Source organism: Polypterus senegalus, chromosome 14 (assembly GCF_016835505.1).
Source record: "Polypterus senegalus isolate Bchr_013 chromosome 14, ASM1683550v1, whole genome shotgun sequence".
Taxonomy (NCBI): Eukaryota; Metazoa; Chordata; class Cladistia; order Polypteriformes; family Polypteridae; genus Polypterus; species Polypterus senegalus.
In genome coordinates, this window is record NC_053167.1 from 90,666,200 (window position 1) to 90,688,380 (window position 22,181).

Sequence of the window (22,181 nt, forward strand, 5' to 3'; positions counted from 1 at the left end):
GCTGTCACTTAAGGCCTGTTCAAACCTAATTATCATGAGATTCAGCTATGCTGTTTGCATGGTGTACTTTTTATTTACCGAGTTAAATTCGAATTTATGAGGCTTATTTGGCAAGGTTTCCTGTGTTTTATACTGTTTTTTTTTTATTTCTCCAGTGAAAATTTCTTTTTTTGTTGTTGCTCTTAAGTTTTCCTGTTATTTTATTTTTTTTTCTGATTCATGCCACATACTTCTGTTTAATTTTAGTTTCTTCCATAACTCTTGGTTCTTGTTTTGTTTTGCCTAACTGATATTCTAGTTTTTCTACCCTAATCCCCTTTTACAAAATGTCTAGTGATTTTCGATCATAGACTTCATTTTTTTAATCTTAGTGCATTATAAGGGATTGCTTGTGTGTATGTTAGAGCCTTAAGCCAAAGGGTGTTCACCCTATCAACACAAAACTCTTCAACGAAAGCAGAGAAACACAATAAAAGAGGAACTCACCTATCCGATGTCTTGTGTTTGGCCAGGCGGCACTTTACTGTTTGCCAGCATGCAGTGAGCTCGCACTACTTTGGAAACTTAAAATTGTGCCTAAATGTTGTGAGGCAGTCCTCTAATCTGTCATCTTCTGTGATTCCTAATCAAATAATTTGATATCTTCAAGGCAACATTATTTAGCAGTTTCAGTTGTTAAGTCTGACATGTTCTCCGACTACAACTCGTGTAATATGATATTCTCATTTTTCTTCCCTACCCATATCTCTTTCTAGCCTCTTGATGCCTGCTTTTACATTTTATATCACTTTTTAAAGAATGTCATTTTACTAAAACCTGGAAGTTCTAAGGTAAATGTCCTATGTTTTATTCTATGCACTTTATCTTTTTATGTTCTAATCTGTAACAAAGACTTGCCATGCTCACCACATCCAAGAATGAGCTGGTTAGATCATATTTGTTTTTTACAATGCTTACATTTTTCAGACAAGGTAGTTCCTACCCAAGCAAGCAATATGAATTAAGGTGGTACTCTGTTCTCTTTACCTTGACTGTTGGTAAATAATGTGATGCGAGTCATGCAGCTACCATATATACTTGTGAATAAGTTCTCCTGTGGATAAGTCGGAACTTGATTTCACCGTATAATTTTTGGTATTTTATAATGTCGGTCATATAAGTCAAATGCAGAAAATTCACGCTATTGGTCCAAGAGATTATGCTATGCTAACGCCCACCTGAGAGAGTAACCACGGAACACACTGCCGTAAATTTCTATGTATTGTGCCTACGTGACCACACGGTAATACCCAAACTATTACGAAGCAACATTTGCACTGTTTGTGTTTTTTGTATCTCACACACTCATACACCTTTATCGTAAGACGTAGCGAAAGAAATTGGTAACTGCTGCTGCAACAAAATTCGATGCATCTGAGAAATTGATGCAAGACTGGAGGAAGATGGTTAAAAAAAAATGTGTCACATTTTTGAATGGGTGTTTAAGTTGGGGTCTTATTTTATGATCGATTTTTCAGGTTTCAAGACCCGACTTATATGTGAGTATATACAGTATGTTATTCAAATTCTCCTAGTCTAGACAAGCACAACTCTCCCAAATTAATAGCTGGCATTTGCAACAGTCAACAGAGGTGTTCATATGTCAGTCGTCCTTCAGTTCTGTTTAGCTGTTGTTTAATGGATGTCAAGCTTGTTGGAAATTCCCGGATGCCAAGAGGAGGTAAAGACTTTCTACGGGGTAATCACTTGAGCTCTAAGGGGAACTGCCCTAGCATAGACCCCCAAAAAGTGTTCATTTTAGAGGCATCTGGACTGATAAAAACCCACATTAAATTTAGGTATTTTTATAACAGGAGATGATGCAACTCAGCCCATCTAGGAGAGGCGTTTGAAGGCGTGTGCAGTCCTTGCGTACCAGTTTAGGTGTTCTAATGAGTTTCTTATTCAGTATCCAGTTTCTGCACCGAATTAATACTCAATGAAAACACATTTTAGCTTTCCCTCTAAATGAGTAAAAGAAGATCTTAGTGTATGTATAACTTTGAAAACTGTGTTGTTTTCCTACTTAACTAACTTCAGAAACACAGGAGATGGAACCTACGCTGAAAGCACTAGGTACAAAACTGACACAAGCTCAACATATTTGTAGTTTTGTGTTGGTTTTTTGTATCAAGTCTCACTTTAAAATGCCTAAAATGCCTGTGCTGCTCAGCAGTCTAGGAGGCAATAGCTCCGAGTCACCTAGCCAGGCTTAGGAGAAAGGAGGGCTCCATGAGCCTTGATCTAATTGAAAGTCTTTCTGCCTCACCCAGTCTGGCCCTGCATGATAGGAAATAAGGACTCATTACAGATGAAATAAATAAAGTGAGATATTAGGTAGATAAAGTGAGATTCACCAGGATGTAAAAATTGTTGAAGTCAGGTTTTAAGGCCAAGAGAAAATGAAATGTCTGGCTGAATTAAACTGCCGCTTGTTGTTGTACTATGGCAAAGAGGGCTCCCTGTGTAACGCAGTGACTGAATTTGAGCCAATCCATCTATGAATTGATCCCCTGAAATATGTGTTGAGCTGTGCCTGCCTTCATCTACCCTACAAGTCACTTCACTTAACAGTATAATTTTTCCAAAACCGTGTGATTAATATGGCAATCTTTACTACTAAAATGGCTAGTTGATTTTCAACCTTCTGGCTATACAAACTCCAAGAAGTAAACTGTTACATGCGAGCATGTGGCCTGCACTGTCTTAAAGTCATATTGATGTCAATACTGAAAGCCTGCTGGTAAAGGGGAATTAATTCCATCCATCCACCTATCCATTATCCAACCCACTATATCCTAACTACAGGGTCTGCTGGAGCCAATCCCAGCCAACACAGGGTGCAAGGCAGGAAACAAACCCTGGGCAAGGCACTAGCCTACAGCAGGGGGAATTAATTACTATATTTAAACTTTTATGTTGTATTTTTGTTGATAAGTGTTATGTTGTAGGAGTTATTTAAATTTTTCTTGCTTTAAAGAAAAAAGCTATGAAAAAATATTGTATTGTCTGTGGCACATAGTATGGCAAAAAAGCAACTAATCTAATCTCTGGATGGGATGGCACTTATTCCCTAAATGTGTTTCTAAATATTTGCTGTTAAAATGAACAATTAGTAACATCAATTTACCCTAAACAGGAGTCACTGTTCAATTACATTTGCACCTCTGCGTTTATTTTTAAATGTTAACCTTTTAAATAATAAAATAGCAAAATCATAATAAGTGAGCTCAGACAAACTACTATGTCTCTGTGAGTAAAATATGCAAATCTTTCCTAATTTCAACAAAAAATATAAACTGATTGGATGTTTCTTCAAAGCATGCACTATAAATGAAAGTAAGAAAATTGTGTGCTTGACTTGTAGAGTGGTGGATAGAGTGGTGCAGTAGATAGCCCTGCCACCCCACAGACAGGGCATCCTGGGCTCAAATCTGTGCCTACTCAATGTCTCCATGGGGTCTGCATGTTCTGCATGTGTCGGTGTGGGATTTCCTTCCACATTCCCAAAAGGGTTCAATGATGGTTCCTTGTGCTCCCTGTGATGAACTGCTGCTCTGTCTAGGGTTGTTTCTTGACCATACTCAGAAAATAAGCTTCATGGCCCTTAACAATAATAAAGTGGGTACAAGGATGTTTTGCGTTGTTTGAAAGATGCTACATGAAATACATTTGAATGATTTAATGAATGAACTCAATTACATAAAGAAATTTCATTCTGATAAATCATTATAACTGGTACTCCAGGGCCATGTTTGAAAAACATCTGATCTCCAGACAGCTTGTATAGACTTACACGCAAACAAGAAGCATTGATAATTACAGTGGATAAAAGTGGCTCAACACATCAAGACACTCAGACACAAAGACTGAACAGAATGTTATATTTTGTACTCTTTTTTTAATTACTTTCTAACTTTTCATCTTTATCATTTATTAAACTTTAGTTGTAACCATATGTCATTACATATAATTTTGTGACTAGACTGCTCCTTATAATTAATAAGCCAATTAACTAGAACACTCTTTCTGTTCATATGGTGCAAAAGGTTAATAACCACTGTAACCAATTTAATAACTGCTCAATTAGTTGCATCAGCAATACAAAATATATGTAGTCATGGGAAACAGATAGCAATTAAATCAAATTATGTATTTAAAGGATAAATGAAAGAATTAGTGAGAATCAGGAGGTTCTTGAGGGATTAAAAAATAAAAGCACAATGTTCCATGTGGACGTGTTTTGTGGTTGGTATTTTTTGTCATAGTTTTTTATCTTTCTTTTACTGCTTGAAGACTTAAGGCAACACTTAGATAGATAGATAGATAGATAGATAGATAGATAGATAGATAGATAGATAGATAGATAGATAGATAGATAGTGTTCTCAGTAATCTTGACTGTAATTACTATACTTAGCAACCCCACTGTGAAAATAGCCAAGTATCTAGTAGTGTAGGAATGCTTAAAATATCTGTAATGACTGCTGCACAAATAAAATCAAATTCCTAATTAAGAAAGGATCTTATTTCTAGAGGGAAATTACCAGTTCCCCAGAGCTTTAGGTGCAGGTGTGGCTTGAATAATCATGCACAGCAGAAGTCTATGTTAATTGTCTTAGATGCTTGCTATTCACTGAATATTAGGCACAATAAATCAAAAAGTACACCAGGAAGGCACATGAAGGGGGTTTTGAAACTCAGGCAAAATTGCAGGTTAGAATTGGTGTGGTCTTGTATTATCCCTTCTTTTAAAAAGGTGACCTGACATCAAAGACACACACGAGGTCTTTGTCACGGAATTCTAAGAGACACAGAGGATGCTATAGTGTGATACTATGCCATCCAGACCTTTCACTGGAACTCTTTCCATTGAATCCATCTTTTCTTTTTGATTTTTTTATTGTACCCGCCATTAGTGTGTTCTGTGTCACCAAATTCTACTCCAGATTTTGCTTTTTTCTGATTTTTTTCCAATTGTTTTCAATTAATGCAAATTCTTTCCTCATTTGCATAATATTCTTTTTTAATATTAAATGATCAATTAACCTTCATAATATATTTCATAAACAGTCCTTCATTTTCTACAATTTCGGCAACAGCATACGATAATTAAAGCAAACTTAAAAAAACATCTTCTTGAATTTTGCTAATCTTGTCACAGCATTCAGATTTAGAATTTGTTTAGCAGCATATGCTTTTTGAGTATGTAGTATGGTACATACTGTAGCTTAGAATTGTGATGGATGGCTGGCAGCTCAACCTGGTCGGCACACCCAAAGAGTGGAAGAATGGGGGAACACAGCTACTTTGGGAATCTGCCTCCCCCAGGACGCTAGATGGCACTTTCCCTGCAGCATAGCGGTGCCCTGGATTCCCGCAGGGCACCTTTGGATATGGAGTTCGGCTTCACAACCCTGCTGGGTACTGTGGGTACCACTAGGAGATGCTGCAGGGAGAAAGGATAGATTTTTGCTTCCCCTATAGCCCCGAAGTACTTCTGGGCTGAAGAAAACTCAGACCCTCCGAGGTCTTCCGGTTCAAGGACTATAAAAAGGTCTGTTGGGAACCCAGCAAGCGAGCCAGAGTTGGGAGGGAGTTGACAGAGCTTGCTGGGAGGTGTGGAGGAGAGAATGACTGTGTATTATTGTTATAATTTAATACTATTACTTGTCTGTGCATGGTGATTGGGGTGCTTAGAAGCTCTATTATAGAAAAGGAAGAAATTAAATAACCTTTTTGTGTGCCTTTCCTGGACCTGGTGTCCTGCCTTGCGCCTGTGGTGGGATGGCTCCAGCAGACCCCGTGCCCTGGGGATTTGTTTCCTGCCTGGTAGCACTGCCTGTGATGGCTGAGATTGGCTCCAGCAGACCCCCGTGACCCTGTAGTTAAGATATAGCGGGTTGGATAATAGGTGGACGGATGATGTGCTGGACATTTGTCTATTGGGTTTGGGGAGCGACAGCACCCTCTAGTGTCACAGAAGTCACAAACACACCTAATCCAACCTAGAGGCACAGAAGCCCAAAGCCTGCCCCAGCAGCACAGGGAGCAAGGCAGCAAGCGGCCCCTTGTAGAGACTAGTCACTCCAACACTGGTTATTTTAGAATCATGGATAAACTGGGTCTTCACATTTTTGGCCATACGAAAGGAGAAAAAAAACGATTAGACACAGGAAGGATGTCCAAGCTCCACTGAGAAAATGTTAGGCATGGGATTTGAATCCTTCATATAAGGCAGCAGCACAAATCACTGCACCACCTAGCATTTGTTACAGTTGAGTGCATATTGCCTCCTTCATTCTCTAAACTAGGACTTTTCTTTTACATGGCAGTGGAGAACTGAAGTCTTTTCCACCAGCATCATTAACTAGGCAGGGGCCATTTTAATTGAGCATACAGAGAACCTTCACTCAAACAGACTCTCACACCTACACACACACACATTTACCCATTCCCTCACACCAGTGAAGTTTAGTTTCACAAATCAAGGTTACCTCCATATGTTTGGCATGCAGGAAGTGAGCAGAATGCCCAGTTCAGTTTTGTTGGCAGCTTGTTCCCATTCTGACAGCAATGGACATACTTCCAGTTCTTCACAGAGCACACACCCTGACAATTTAGAATGGCTAATTAAACTAACACACAAAAGTCTTGAGGACATGGGAGGAAAACCAAAGTACCCAGGGAAAAACCTTTGGGAGAATGAGAAACTCCACTCCATGGGAACTCTGCACACTCCATACAGAAAGTCTACTGGAGCTGTGAGGCATCGATGCAAAGCGCTAAGCTAAAAAATTCATCACTGAGCCCCCATAATCCAGTTGAGGGTCACGGAGGCCATAACTTGCCTCAGCCTCACAGGGCAAATGGCAAGAACTAGCTGTTAAGCTAAAGAGCACATGTTTGGGTTGTGAGAAGAAAGCCCACACAGACACAGAGAGAAAGAGCAAACCTGACCCAGAGATTGATCGGTCTAGAGTTTGAACTCAGGGCTCTGGAGCCATGAATTAGTAGTGCCTGCACTGTGCCACTTGAGCAGAATTACAAATGATAATTATACATTGGCTGTGATGGACTGGCACCCTGTCCAGGGTTTGTTCCTGCCTAGAACTCTATGATAGGCTCCAGCATCCCCCATGACCCTGTTCAGGACAAATCGCTTTAGAAATTGACTGAATTATACATCAGAACCTTTATAAATTACAAATTGCTCCATTGCTATTGAGTACATATAAGAAATTACTTCAAAAGTAAACAGACAAGTTCTATTCTGTGATCTTTACAAATGCAACAATAATGTAATGGGTGGCTGCTCTGAGGCTACAGTTTAGGCTTTGGAAGATTGTGGTGCTGTGGGTTTTTCTTGCTTTCATTCCAGTCAGCCATGGTTAATGAGATAAAGTGGCACCAAATCTTTCATTAATTTGTGATAGATATGAAATCAGATAAATAAAGCTTATCTGGCAAAGTAGGAGCCATGGGAATAGCAGGCGGCTGTTTGATGTGGGCCTAGCCCTGCTGTTCTCATCTAAACTGGTATCAAAAAGTGGTTGTGGTTGGATATTGTGGCGGCTCCAGCATAGCCCACCGCCGAGACCCAGAACAGCGGCAGCATGCGGGTCAAAGATGCTTTTTAGAACAGTAGCCTAAGAGCTTACAGTGACTGAACTTTGGCATAACATTTGTTTTATCCTTCACTCACTTTCACACTTTTCACTTCCACTACATTTATTTTGTTGCATTTTCACATGTCATGCACATGTATGCTTAAATGAACTGTTAATTTATTTATATGTTTACAATATTAGTATAATGCACTACTGATGCCATTGTATATATTGACATTTATAGAATTGTGTATTTACTAATTATTGTATTTTTATATTCTTCTTTCTATTACACAGATTAGGAATTTAGCAATTCAGCATTGCACAACATATTGTACTAGGGATAATTGTATATGACAAATAATATTTTATTGGATTTGATTTTATACCATTACCAAGCAAATTCTTTAGAATTTTTCTGTATTCATAATCCAAAAATTCCAAACTATTATGGAAAATAGGCAGGTCATGTATTTTGACGTATGGTGGGGACAGACTGGCATTCCAGTTGAGTTGTACCCCATCTTTTTACCTGGCCAGAAGACCGGGGTAACGAATGGCCAGAGGGAGACAACCTCCCAAAGTCACCTGCTTCCCTGGTACACTGGATGGCAGCATTCTTGAGCCTTTATGCCCATTCATGTGCCTGCAGAGCATGCCGGGATTTTCTGCCCCGTGGGGCAAGTCTGTTCTGTGGTTGCCACCAGGGGGAGCTTCATGGAAGGGTTGTCCCTACGTTTTAGGGCTCCAGTCTAAACCCAACAGTAGCTCCTACTGGTCCTGACACTGCAAGTAAGCCTGGGTTTGGCATAAAAGGGGCTCAGGGAGTCAGAATTGGGAGGAGTGGGACAACACTCACCTGGGAGGTGTGGAGGAAAAGATAAAAGGAAAAGGAAAACAAAGAAATCATCAAAAGAAACTGTAGAGTATTAAGATCCTGTGAAAAAGTATTTTGTGAATAAAATTTCACTTCTTTGCACCCGGATCTGTTGTTGCAGTAATTATGTCTGAGATCTGTGGCTCTGCGATGCCCAACCAGTGGCCTCCATATATACAATGTGAAGGGCAAACACAATCCTTTGTTAAACAAATTACAGTATTGGAGCAAATGGAAGATACGCTACAAGCAAATGTCAGGTAAACAATTCTGGTATTATAAATTAATGAGAGAAGCCTTGCTTTAAGAATTACATAAAATACTTTGTTAAATTCAGTGGTCGTAGTGCCGCCTCACTGCTTCCGAGTTCCATTTTCAAATCCTGGCTCAGTCTCTATCTAAGTGCATTTCTCAAAGTACTCCAACTTTTCTTGGTCACAAAGGTGTGTGGATTACGTTAATTGGTGACAGGGTGAGTGAGTGTGCCCTACAATACCCTGACACCCTTTCAGGGTCAGTTCCCATTATGCCCTCAATGGCATAGCCAATTGCTCTATGTAAGACTAAGGGGTATGGCAAATTGTATAGCTGGTTGGTCATTTCCCTGCCATCTATCTTGCAGGCACAGAATCCTGGGTTCAAACGCCAACCTGGCTACAGTCCGTCATCACAACTCTGTAATGAATAAAGCAGGTTCAGGAAGCTTGTAATTCATTAGAGCCAGCCTGTGAAATAGTGCAACCCTATAAAATCTCTGCAACAAGAGGGAAATATGGAAATACTTTACAAAGAGGACCTGAATGAGCTCATCAGAACTAACCCCTCTGTTGCTAATTGCAGACTGTGTCAATTTTATGTAAAAGTTAAAAATGAAATGCCTGACATAAGAAACAAAAAAGGAATAATATAACTATTTTGAATGCATTTTGCAATAACCATACAACACAACTAGCCCAGGCGTGAAAAAACCAAACGAGTAGTTGTCAGCATAGTCAGTGAAGCCATTGTTTGAATTTTACATTTTTGTTCTGCAGGTTTTCAAGAGAAATTACAGGTTGCAGCTTGGTGTGGTCCTGACATACCGGTTCTCAGGTTAATTAAGCTCCCGGTCAGCTCAGATGTGTACTGGTGGTGGGACGGTCCCCCGCTGGGGTCTAGCGAGCTCTAACCAGGTAGGCCAAAGGCTAAGGCTGGTCTACGATTGTAACCCCCTGCTGGGACTCATAAACAGCAGCCATCCTCTCACGGCAGGGTCTAAGACAACACAGCAGAGGTGAAACAATACGGCAATGAGCTCCTGGGAGGGAAGAGGTGACTGAGCAGGGCTGCAGGTAAGTGGGCTGTAGTGACAGGTGACTAGCATGGGGACAGTACTGGTTAATCAGGTATGATTTCATCAGAAGACTAATAATGAACATACTATCCAACAGATTCTACTCAGTTTAAATTACTCTTATAGACAAACTGAGAGTATGCACACTGGTTTACAAATCGTATAAAACAGTCATGGATCCCTTTGGTTATCATTTCCATATTATAAGCATACATCTTAATGTAAAAATAAAGACTGCTTGCCTCCAGCTTGGAAACTTGTTTGATTTCTGGACTGGAGTGCCATTCAGGATTGTATCATGCCTTGTGTGTAGTGCTCTGAAGATAGACTTGAGTTCCCGGCAACTCTAAGCATGGATTATGTGGTTCCAGAGATTGTGTTGTGCAGCAAACATACAGTAGTTAATAACTGGACTACATATAAAAGTGACTGATGATCTAAATTATTATGCAACACGTGGAATATGAACTCATTCAGGAAAAATGTGAAAATCTCTCAATGTAATGCTTTGTTATATATAGACTTATTTATTTTCATTTTTGATTTTTTAGGTATCCATCTATTTCTACACACATTTTACCGACTTGAAAACACAGAGGTGGGTATTTAAATATTTCTGCTTCATAAAAAGTAATTATTTTTAATCACAAATCACATGTGATAAATAAGTTTTCTAACTAATTTTAAAATGAAGTCAATGCCAATAACCTAAGTCACCTTGGATAAATCTAAAATAATAATAAACATCATTATAGTAATCTTTAATGTAATATATATATATATATATATATACAGTATATATATATATACATATACAGGGTGGTCCAGATCTAATTATGCAGTTTTCATTACGCTATAACTTATTAAGTTTATTACTCCGAGCCTGTATCCAACTGAATGGAGGACAAGTGGGACATTACATGGAAAATCAGTGAATTACTTCAATGTAAGTCCATTTTCATTTATTACAAGATATTTCAAACAATTCTTTTGTCTTGTATTGTTTTCCTGCATTGCATTAAAAGTTGCATAATTAGATCTGGATATATATATATATATATATATATATATATATATATATATATATATTTATTTATTTATATATATATATATATATATATATATATATATATATATATATATATATATATATATACTGTATCAATCAATCAACATTTATTTATATAGCACATTTTCATACAAAAAATGTAGCTCAAAGTGCTTTACAAAATGAAGAATAGAAAAATAGAAGACACAATAAAAAATAAACATAAGTCAACATTAATTAACATAGAATAAGTAAGGTCCGATGGCCAGGGTGGACAGAAAAACAAAAAAAAAAACTCCAAAGGCTGGAGAAAAAAAATAAAATCTGTAGGGATTCCAGACCAAGAGACCGCCCAGTCCCCTCTGGGCAATATAATGTAATATATACACATTAAATATGCTAATGTAAACTTGCTACATATGCAATAATAATAATAATGCTTTATGCCTAACTGTGCTGTTTAAAAAGTCTTAGTCTCACTTGCAGAGAGGATCAGGCTATGGTGATGACCTCTGGAGCAAAGGTCCAACATCATGCAGGTAATTTCTAACTGGCACCAGTATTTAATTTTAGCAAAGCCTTCTTTCTGACAGTTCTCATTTGTTTTGTTCCCAGTTGTTTAATTCATTTGTAATTATTTGATTGACTGCAGTTGGCACAAAATGAGGCTTCTTTGGCTGCACCATGCATGCGGTTATGCCCTTGACAACTGCCTCTTAAGAGCAAAAAACACTAGCCTTATGACAGATGCAGTCTTGAACCTGTGATCCTCACATACAGTGGGATAAGCAGTGCAAAATACAAATGAATGAGCAGCTCTATCTATTATTTGATATTCTGCTTGCTCTAGTGGGTCACATAGTGCAGAATCCTGAACTCAGCCTGTATGGAGTTCCTCCCTTTGTCCATGTGGGGCTTTCTCTGGGTGTCCTTTATTTTCTGTCACATCCTAAAGGTAAGTATATAAGGTTACTTGGCACCTCTAAACTGGTCACAAACTTTATTACTGTTTTGGAGGGTGGCTGGTGACAATGCAGAGCTGCATCAGGGTCACAGCCTGCCTTGTGCCTAATGTTGCCAAGACTGATTAGGGTCCCTTCTGACCCTAATATTAGATATAGCAGGCTACAATAGATGGATGGAAGCTTTCTGTGTAGTGTGCTGCCAATTTAATCAACAAAACAAGTACATCAGTGTGAGTTATGCTTTAAATGGCTATGTAGGTATATGTGACTATTTATATTACTTTCATTTTAAACATAGATTTGGTTTGCTTTTACACATACTTAAAATATTTTTGTTTGTACTGGGAATGCCATATGAGCTGTGTAACAAGGCCTTTGAAAATGGAAAATTACAAAGCACGCACATAACCAGGTTAAGGCAGAAACCTGGTTTCTTAAAAATACGAGTTAACATGGGCTTTCGGCTGCTCCCGTTAGGGGTCACCACAGCAGATCATCTTCTTCCATATCTTTCTGTCCTCGTCATCTTGTTCTGTTACACCCATCACCTGCATGTCCTCTCTCACCACATCCATAAACCTTCTCTTAGGCCTTCCTCTTTTCCTTTTGCCTAGCAGCTCTGTCTTTAACATCCTTCTCCCAATATACTCAGCATCTCTCCTCTGCACATGTTTTATTTACAGGTTTCTATTACCAGATTACATGCAGCTCACTCTTTTTGTTATAAACCTGGTATGTGCGCTTCTTAATGTACATTCAGTGCTGCTGGAATGATAATAACGCAGGTATTTTTCCTTTAGTAACATAAGTACAGTGTTAGGTGACTCGTGACTTTAAAAAGTAATCAAAGTACTTAACGCATGTTGCTCATAATGTGTTATGTGCTGTGATTGGTTTTGTTCTTGCTGGGGTTATTTGTCACCTTTGTGGCTTTGAGGCTGCAGTGTAAGCAGAATGGCCTTTCCACTGTGCATGTCCCAGCACTGATCCTGGTCACTCCATGGAACTAACATTCTCTGTTGGAAACAGACTGCCTTATTGACTAGAGCTGAGATGTGGTATTATTATTATTATTTTTATGGAAAATGGCTAGTGACAATAATATGATACTACAAACAAAGTATCTGGTGACAGAAAAGTACAGGGCCATTTGTTTCTAAATTGCTTTACCTGTATGAGCAGCACAGACTCCAAACCCCCCCGGCCTTCCTGACACCTTCTAACAATTTCAGAGCCGTAGTTGCAGAAAACAGTTTGTGTTTGCAAAGAGTTAGCAGGCCAGTGCATGCCAAACCACTAAGTGTCTGTCCCAACTGGCAAGGTAAAAGTCAAATTAGTGGATTAGAAACGACAAAATAAACACAGCAAAAGCACTAAACTGGGTTTTGAGATCAAATGAGCATTTGGGTGTGTGGATGTTAACCAAATGAGGAAAATGGCAAATAAGGACTAGTTGACAAAATAAGGAAGGTGTTACAGATGAGGAACGGATTTGCCTAACAGAAACACATGTTTTGTTTGCTTTGCTAATCTGTGCAAGCTTCAGGTTGTGTGTTTTAACTAGAGTTGTGATCAGTGAACAGGCTGATTTGTAAAAACTGTTGCTGGGCTTATAGGAAGATCATAGGAAGAAAGAAACGAGGGGAACCCAAAACAGCATCCAGCAACATCTGAATGTTAGAGATGACTGGAAGTGTGCCTGGTGCAGAGAACAAAAAAAGAAAGAAAAGAAAAGAAAAGAGCACACCGTTGGTAGTTAAGGAGAAGCCAGTTTGGGGTGACCATTGTCAGATATGTGCTTTTGTAGGAATTGCATGAAGTTCTTTTTCAAAATGAATGGAGTCTGCCTATTTTTCCTGTGTGAGTGTAGATTTCCTTCCCACTTAGATGGAAGGTTCTTACTGGCCTGATGTGAATGAGAGGTGGTATGTACAGTATACTGTATGAATGTCCCCTGGCCGCCTAATCAGGCCTGGAAGTGAACTCACTCTAAATTTGTCCTGTGCAGGCTGTTTGCATGAGTGGACCCTCTGATGCAGTAGCATCTCCTGTTGTTTTCTTTTCCTGGTTTGCCCCTGATGCTGCTGCCAGGATAGGCTCAGGCCCCCTACAAGTCTTAAGTAGATCAGGGAGATTTAAGAATGTTACGCTCATGGTGAGATGGCCTGGTGGTGTAGTGGTTACCATTACCAGCTCCAATGACCCCCAGCCCTTTTTAATTCCTCTCTGATGTTTGCACACTTTCCCTGTAGCGGTGTAGTTTTTCTCCTGCTATTCCTGTCTCCTCATGCATGCTTAAAAAGTGCTTGTGAGTGTGACTGGCAGGAATATAGTGGCCTTATATGAGTGAGTATGGGTGTGTGGGCTGTGTGACCAAGAGACACCCTGTCCATGTAAACTCAGAAATATGCAGGTGGATGGTGTCCTGGACAATGGACCATCTGTTGGGCAGACTGGAGTTTGTGAGACTCAAGGACTGTGTTTCTGATATGGATGTGAGCAACACTGGAGCACCACAAGGAACAGTCCTGTCACGTTTTCTCTTCTCTCTGTACACCCCAGACTGTAAATAAAATGCCAGGTCATATCACTTGCAGAAATTCTCAGATGATTCTGCACTTATGGGGTGTATTGATAAGGGGATGTGACACAGTAAAGGGAGTCAGGCAGAGAACTCTGTTTCTCGGTGCAAAGAGAATCTGCATGTTAAAATCAGCAAAACCAAGAAACTGGTAATTGAATTTCACTGCACCAAACAGCCCCTACAACCAGTCACTATTCAAGGAGTGGATGTAGAGGTGGTCCACTCCTACAAGTACTTGTGGGTCCAAATCAATGACAAGATGGGCTGGTCTTGGAACACAGAGGAACAATATAAGAAAGGACAGAGCAGGCTCTTTTTTCTTTAGGAGTATGTGTTCCTTTAATTTGGGAAGTGACATCCTTCACGTCTTCAACAACTCTGTGATGGCCAGTGAGATTTTCTATGCTGTGGTGTGCTTGGCTAGTAACATCACTTCAGGAGATGGTCCACTGAATCAACAAGCTTAATTAAAAATGCAGGCTGTATTATGGGACATAGTCTGTACCCCCTGGAGGTCCTAGTCTAGACTGAAGGTCATTATGAACAATGCTGCACATCCTCGCTCTGACACAATAACACTGAGGACTTTCAGCCAATGAATTATCAGCAGAAGTGTCTCAAGAAAATACAACTGGGGGTCCTTCATACCAACCAAATCTATCTATCTCTCTATCTACTGTATCTTCTTTAATAATGCCTTATCTATCTATCTTCTTTATATGATGGCCTATCTATCTATCTATCTATCTTCTTTATATAATGGCCTATCTATCTCACAGTCTTAGGGACCTGAGTTCAATTCTTGTTACTTAGACGTTTGTGTGTATTTTTGTCCGTATACAACATTTTCTACATCCCAAAGAAGGGAACTTTAGTTTTACGTGTCATTTCTGTACTGACCTGGCATTCTTTCCAGTGCTAGTTTTACTGCATTTCTGTAATTGCATTCTTTCCAGTGCTAATTGCACCCAATGTTGTTTGGAGACTCTTTCAGTTACCAAATCACTACCATGAAGGGTTAATTCTTGTTTAAAATAATTAACATATTATCTAGTCTTTGGCCTTTACCACACACGTCAGTATAAATACCTCTCAGATGAGCTGCTATACAAGCAAGCCATTGAAACAAAAATGTAAATTATTTTTTGGAGCCTTAAATGATGAGAGTTTTGCTCCAAGCTTGTCTTTGTTCTTCCAATGAAAGGCAGCTTGCAGCATCCACCCAGGTAATATCAGGCTGTGCTGTCTGGCATGGTCCTCTTCAAAGATGAATTACTTTTAAGAATCGACCCCCGCTGAGTGGCGTGGTGACTCAGGGATAAGACCCTGCTGGGATCTGCTCGATTCACATGGGGCATCCCAAAGGTGAGGCAAGCCCTTCATTTCATGCACTAATAGCTATGTAATGACTGGTAATGAGCAGGAAAGGTCCAACTCCCAGGAGTCTACCTGGTGCAGTTTCATAGTTGTCCCTTAAGGGTTAAGGTGACTAACTTGGAGTAAATTCACTGCATATCCCTCATTCCTTCAAAGTCTTTTCTACCATAAAACATGTCAGTTAGTTTTTAATAAGGAACTCCTTTTACTGTATATAATTCTCTAATGGAATGTAACCCCATGCATATTTTTAGAACATTCAACTACTGTATTTAGTGTATGCATTTGATACCAGTTCAGGCTTATGGAGTTACTGAGAACTGGCTTAGCTAGGAACCAAAAGTTAGAAGGGGAGCCAGTCCATAATGAGGCAAACTCTCTCATACTGGCTCCCTTAGAGATGTCAGTCATGCTAGCCTTTACCACCTAACCTGTGTAAACCGTGAAACTGATGATGATGATGATGAATCACGTCAACCTGCTTGTCTTGGAGATGTGGAAGAAAAACTGCGGGACTCGTCCAGTTATGCAGACCAGGGTTGAGCAAGCAGTGACTGGATCAGAAATCGAACCCAGTCTTCTGGAGCTGTGATGCTAACCACTGCACCACCCCAACATTATTTGTTTTCTGTCTGTTTAGCAGGAATGACCTTCTCTTGCCTTTGTCATAGATTCATCCAGGTTCTTACATGCCCTGTTCTATAAGAGACTAATTGCCAAAAGGAAATGATGAACATGGCAGGTTAAATGTTAGAATAAATGGCCAGAGTTTTAAGCAGTGTTGGGTGGGGATCTTTAGGATCTTATTAAGCGCTGCCTGCTCTTTGATTACGTTCACTCCTGGGGTTTCTTAATGGAAGTTGTGTATAGTTTTCAGGCGCAATACCTGCCACACTCCCACCCCTTCATCCCCTAATTATAACCATGATGAAGACTGTACTCAGGTAGGCACCATAAAGGCTGACAGGTATTTCTGGGGCTGGACAGGTTCAATAGAAGCCCTTCCTTTGCCTTTAGCTTTTCTGGTTAGTGATCATTAAAGCTCAGCAGGGGCTTATTCAGCAAAAGAGACGGTGAGCATTGCAAAAACATAGAGGCAGGCCTCTGTGGGATCTCAGGTGTCAAATGGTGTTGAAAGAGCAAATGTGGATTCTTTGGGAAAAGCAAAACCCTAATTAAACCAAATTGACACGTTAAGCATGTTTTGGATAGAAATATTTAATAGATCACTGAATAGTCAACCAAGTGCTACTGCCTGTTTGCAAAAGCTTATAATAACCTGACCTAGTCTGAACTGTTCTGAATGTATGTATTTTAATATAGGGTGGCATGGAGTTGAAGCCTATTCAAACAGCACTGAGTGCAATGCAGAAACCAGTTCTGGAGACTATGTTTGTTGAAATCTCTTCAGTCAAAAAAAACATTAACATTGTTTATATAAAATAATTATGCTTTAGGAATCATTTCAACATAGAAATAACTGTCTATTTCAAAAAGAAAATTTAGAAACATTCCAGGTGTTTATTTATTTGCATCAATTTCATTTACTCCATATACTCTGTGAATTACATTTTTGAAATCTGTGAAGATATTGGATAAATGCAGGGTCATCCTCCTGCTGAGAGTCCCCTGAAACTCCAGTTGATCAGCCCAAAGGCAGCCACATGCCTGCGATTTCAGCTTCCCGACAGCCCGTGTTATGCACCTGCACTCAAAATACTTGCCCACAAAGGATCTCACAAAATTTTATGGCGCCAGGTCAATTGAGTCCCTAGGCCACACCGATTAAGAGATGAAGAAAGAGCCGCAATTTGGAAGGTTCCTGAGGCCTCAGCTGGCTGTCTAAAATGAGGATGAGAAGGAAAAAATAATGAAGCAGAAGCCGTGAAGATTCATGATTTCAAAATATTAACTTTAGCAGTTTTGTTAGATGATAACATAAATCCTATGTAGGTCTGCTCAAAACATAAAAGAAAACTGAAGACAATGCAAACAATCTAGAATTGCCTGTATGAGGCGCATTCAGCAGCTATTGTAACTCCCACCCTGGTCTTCCTGATTGCCATTTTCTCTTCTGTAAGCCCCAATCACATAGTGTGTTATCAAGCTGTGTTGATTTTCATATTTGAGGTTTTCTTTCTCTTTTTTTTTACTTCCCCTACATACCGTATGCTATATAATATAATTGACAGAGAGTGTTGTGATGGGGTTTAAAACGTCAGCTTAAATTTTTCATGGGTTTATGTTTTAGGCACAATTTGATCACATGTGTTTTTCTCTGTCTGTGTATCTGCGCATCAGGATGCGAGTCTGTAGAGGAGGAATTACACAATCCAAATGAAACTTGGGACATTGAACAACGCTGAAGCAAATTTACAAATCTTACTCTGTCCATCTTTCATTATTTTCTTATTATCACAGTCATTTCTTGAAAAATATAAAATTGGAATAAGCGTTACTAAAGCTGCTTACTAGTTTTGTGTAATTTTTCAGAGAAAAATCAAATAAATCTATAAATGTACAAATAAAAATATTGTGAATCTTGACAATAAATAAATAAACAAATAAAAATACAATAAAATGTGAGAATAAATAATTAAATGTTTCATGAAATACATTTTTGTTGCTTATATCTTTATGTATTTATTTAATTTTGTCTTCATTTATTTATTTCAGTAACACCTCACGCAACACAAAATGTATACTAATAAAAGGCAAAGCCCTCACTGACGTACTCACTCACTCACTCACTCATTCACTGACTGACTCACTCACTCATCACTAATTCTCCAACTTCCCGTGTAGGTAGAAGGCTGAAATTTGGCAGGCTTATTCCTTACAGCTTACTTACAAAAGTTAAGCAGGTTTCATTTCGAAATTCTACATGTAACGGTCATAGCGATCGATAACAGTCGACAACGTCCGCCATGTTGAACTTTCTTATTTATGGCCCCATCTTCACGAAATTTGGTAGGCGGCTTCCTGTGCTACCAAAACCGATGTACGTACTTATTTCGGTGGTATGACGCCACTGTCGGCCGCCATATTGAATTTTGCAAAGCGTCACTAATTCTCCAACTTCCCGTGTAGGTAGAAGGCTGAAATTTGGCAGGCTCATTCCTTACAGCTTACTTACAAAAGTTAAGCAGGTTTCATTTCGAAATTCTACGCATAACGGTCAACAAAGTCCGCCATGTTGAACTTTCTTATTCATGGCCCCAACTTCACGAAATTTGGTAGGCGGCTTCCCTCGCTAACCAAAACCAATGTACATACTTATTTCGGTGGTATGACACCACTGTCAGCCGCCATATTGAACTTTCCAACGTCACTAATTCTCCAACTTCCCATGTATGTAGAAGGCTGAAATTTGGCATGCTCATTCCGTTCAGCTTACTTACAAAAGTTAAGCAGGTTTCATTTGAAATTCTACATGTAGCGGTCATAACGATCGATAACAGTCGACAACGTCCGCCATGTTGAACTTTCTTATTTATGGCCCCATCTTCACGAAATTTGGTGGCGGCTTCCTGTGCTAACGAAACCGATGTGCGTACTTATTTCGATGGTATAACGCCACTGTCGGCCGCCATATTGAACTTTCCAACGTCACTAATTTTCCAACTTCCCGTGTAGGTAGAAGGCTGACCCCATCTTCACGAAATTTGGTAGGTGGCTTCCCTGCGCTAACCAAAACCGATGCACGTACTTATTTGGTGGTATGGCGCCACTGTCGGCCGCCATATTGAATTTTGCAAACGTCACTAATTCTCCAACTTCCCGTGTAGGTAGAAGGCTGAAATTTGGCAGGCTCATTCCTTACAGCTTACTTACAAAAGTTAAGCAGGTTTCATTTCAAATTCGCATAACGGTCAACAAAGTCCGCCATGTTGAACTTTCTTATTCATGGCCCCATCTTCACGAAATTTGGTAGGCGGCTTCCCTGCGCTAACCAAAACCAATGTACATACTTATTTCGGTGGTATGACACCACTGTCAGCCGCCATATTGAACTTTCCAACGTCACTAATTCTCCAACTTCCCATGTAGGTAGAAGGCTGAAATTTGGCATGCTCATTCCGTTCAGCTTACTTACAAAAGTTAAGCAGGTTTCATTTCGAAATTCTACACGTAACGGTCATAACGGTCAACAATGTCCGCCATGTTGAACTTTCTTATTTATGGCCCCATCTTCACGAAATTTGGTAGGCGGCTTCCCTGTGCTAACGAAACCAATGTATGCATACTTATTTCGTGGTATGACGCCACTGTCAGCCACCATATTGAACTTTCCAACGTCACTAATTCTCCAAATTCCCGTGTAGGTACAAGGCTGAAATTTGGTACTTATTTCGGTGGTATGATGCCACTGTCAGCCACCATATTGAACTTTTCAACAGTCTTTGTTACTTATGGGCACATCTTCAAGAAATTTGTGTAGCGGGTTCCCAACGCTAACTGAATCCTACTTATGTACATATATACATCCATAGCCTGCAGCTCAGTCACCGTGTGGCGGCATTGGGTCCCCATCCTAACGCCTCCCATGTTGTTGGCTGCCTGCCTATATAAGGCCGTCTGTCGCTCCAGTCTCTACATTCTCTTCCTTGCTTCGCCACGGGATTCACGTCTCCCTGCTGATAACTACAGCCTTTTTATTTAAACCATGGCTTCTCCGCTGTTTTATTGTTCATTTATTACGATTATAGTTATTGTGTAGGTATTTTAGACTTACTTTACATTTTTCAGGTACCCATTTCCTTTATCATTCCAACCATACCCGCATTAACATGTCTATCGAGGTGATCACCATCGATCAAAGAACTGTCTCTTACCGAGTGGTTTCCATGCCCGGAGATGGCACCTATCTTTTCCATTCTCTTTGTTACATATTGCACGGCCATATTAGGCTCACTCTTGATACCTGGAGAAACATTGTGTCTTATGTGTTGAATGACTGGGACAGGCTCAAGGTGTGGACTGATGACGGTACAGGAGATAATTATACTACACAGGAGCACTAGAAGAGTGAAATGCTAAAGCCCTTCACCTATGCATCTGCATGTGAGTTGATGGCTGCCGCTGAATTGTTCGGTTGTCGCTTTCAAGTGTACGAAATGGCAAAATATTTTACACCTTTGGACAACCGCCAATGCCTCTTAAACATCTTAGATTCACAGGTGACGATTTCAGTAGTGGACACTTTGATGTTTATGAATGTTTAAACTCTCAAAAGCTGGATGTGAAGTTATCGATGAAACTGGTTGTATACTTACAACGCTTGACAGATGCCGAATGTCATTTCAACACAAGTCCTACAAATACTGTCGTATTACTATTACTACTCGTAATTGAAACAAACCATGAAACTCAAACCGATTATGACAGCAGCAATCCAAGCTGTGAGATTTGAAACAAGATTACTGTTCACATGGCCAGCTGTACGTTGCATGCTTAAGAGTAAGGTCAGCACAGCTTGGTCATGTTACAACCGGAGGGCCGAACTCACAATGTGGTATACAAAGAGATCCTTAACAAATAATTATTGGTATATTTTCCCTCAGTTTAAAAAGGTTTAATTGTCTTCTTAATAAAACTTTTAAGGCAATACTTAGCACTGGTATTTTGCTATATATATATAGATATATAGATATAGAGATAGATAGATAGATATATATATAATGTGTGTGTGTATGTATGTACAGTATGTATGTGTATATATATAGAGAGATATAGATATAGATATATATATAGATATTAGATATATATAGATATATATGCTGTATATATAATGTGTGTGTGTATGTATGTGTATATATATATATACTATATATATATATATATGAAAGCAACACTCATAACAGTGACAAAACAATTACATTGATGATCATGTTACATTATTTTCAAGATGTTTCCTTTTTTTATTACTTCTTTAACACACTACTCCATGCGCTGGTATTTTGCTAGTACATTATAAAATGAAATTTTCACTTGTTAAAGTTGAAAGGCTGGACTGTAACAAGTGTTGGGTTTGGTGAATCGCCAGTGAATTCCATGCTCAATGTTGTGACTGTGCAGGTCCGTGGCAAAAAAAAATCAGGATTGGTCTCCCCTAAACTTTCTGGTATACTCAGATATAGGGATGGATATTTGTGGAGTAAACCGCAAGACAATGATTATATTTTTAAATTATGCTCATTAAAGAACCATCAACAACAAATCAAATCACATTAATAATATATTGAAAAAGTATTATAAAACTAAATTTGAATAAATCGTACTCTGCAGCTGCATGAATAATAAAGTACCACTTCCGTTTAGCAGAAATAGCCTGAAAGTTGATAGAAAT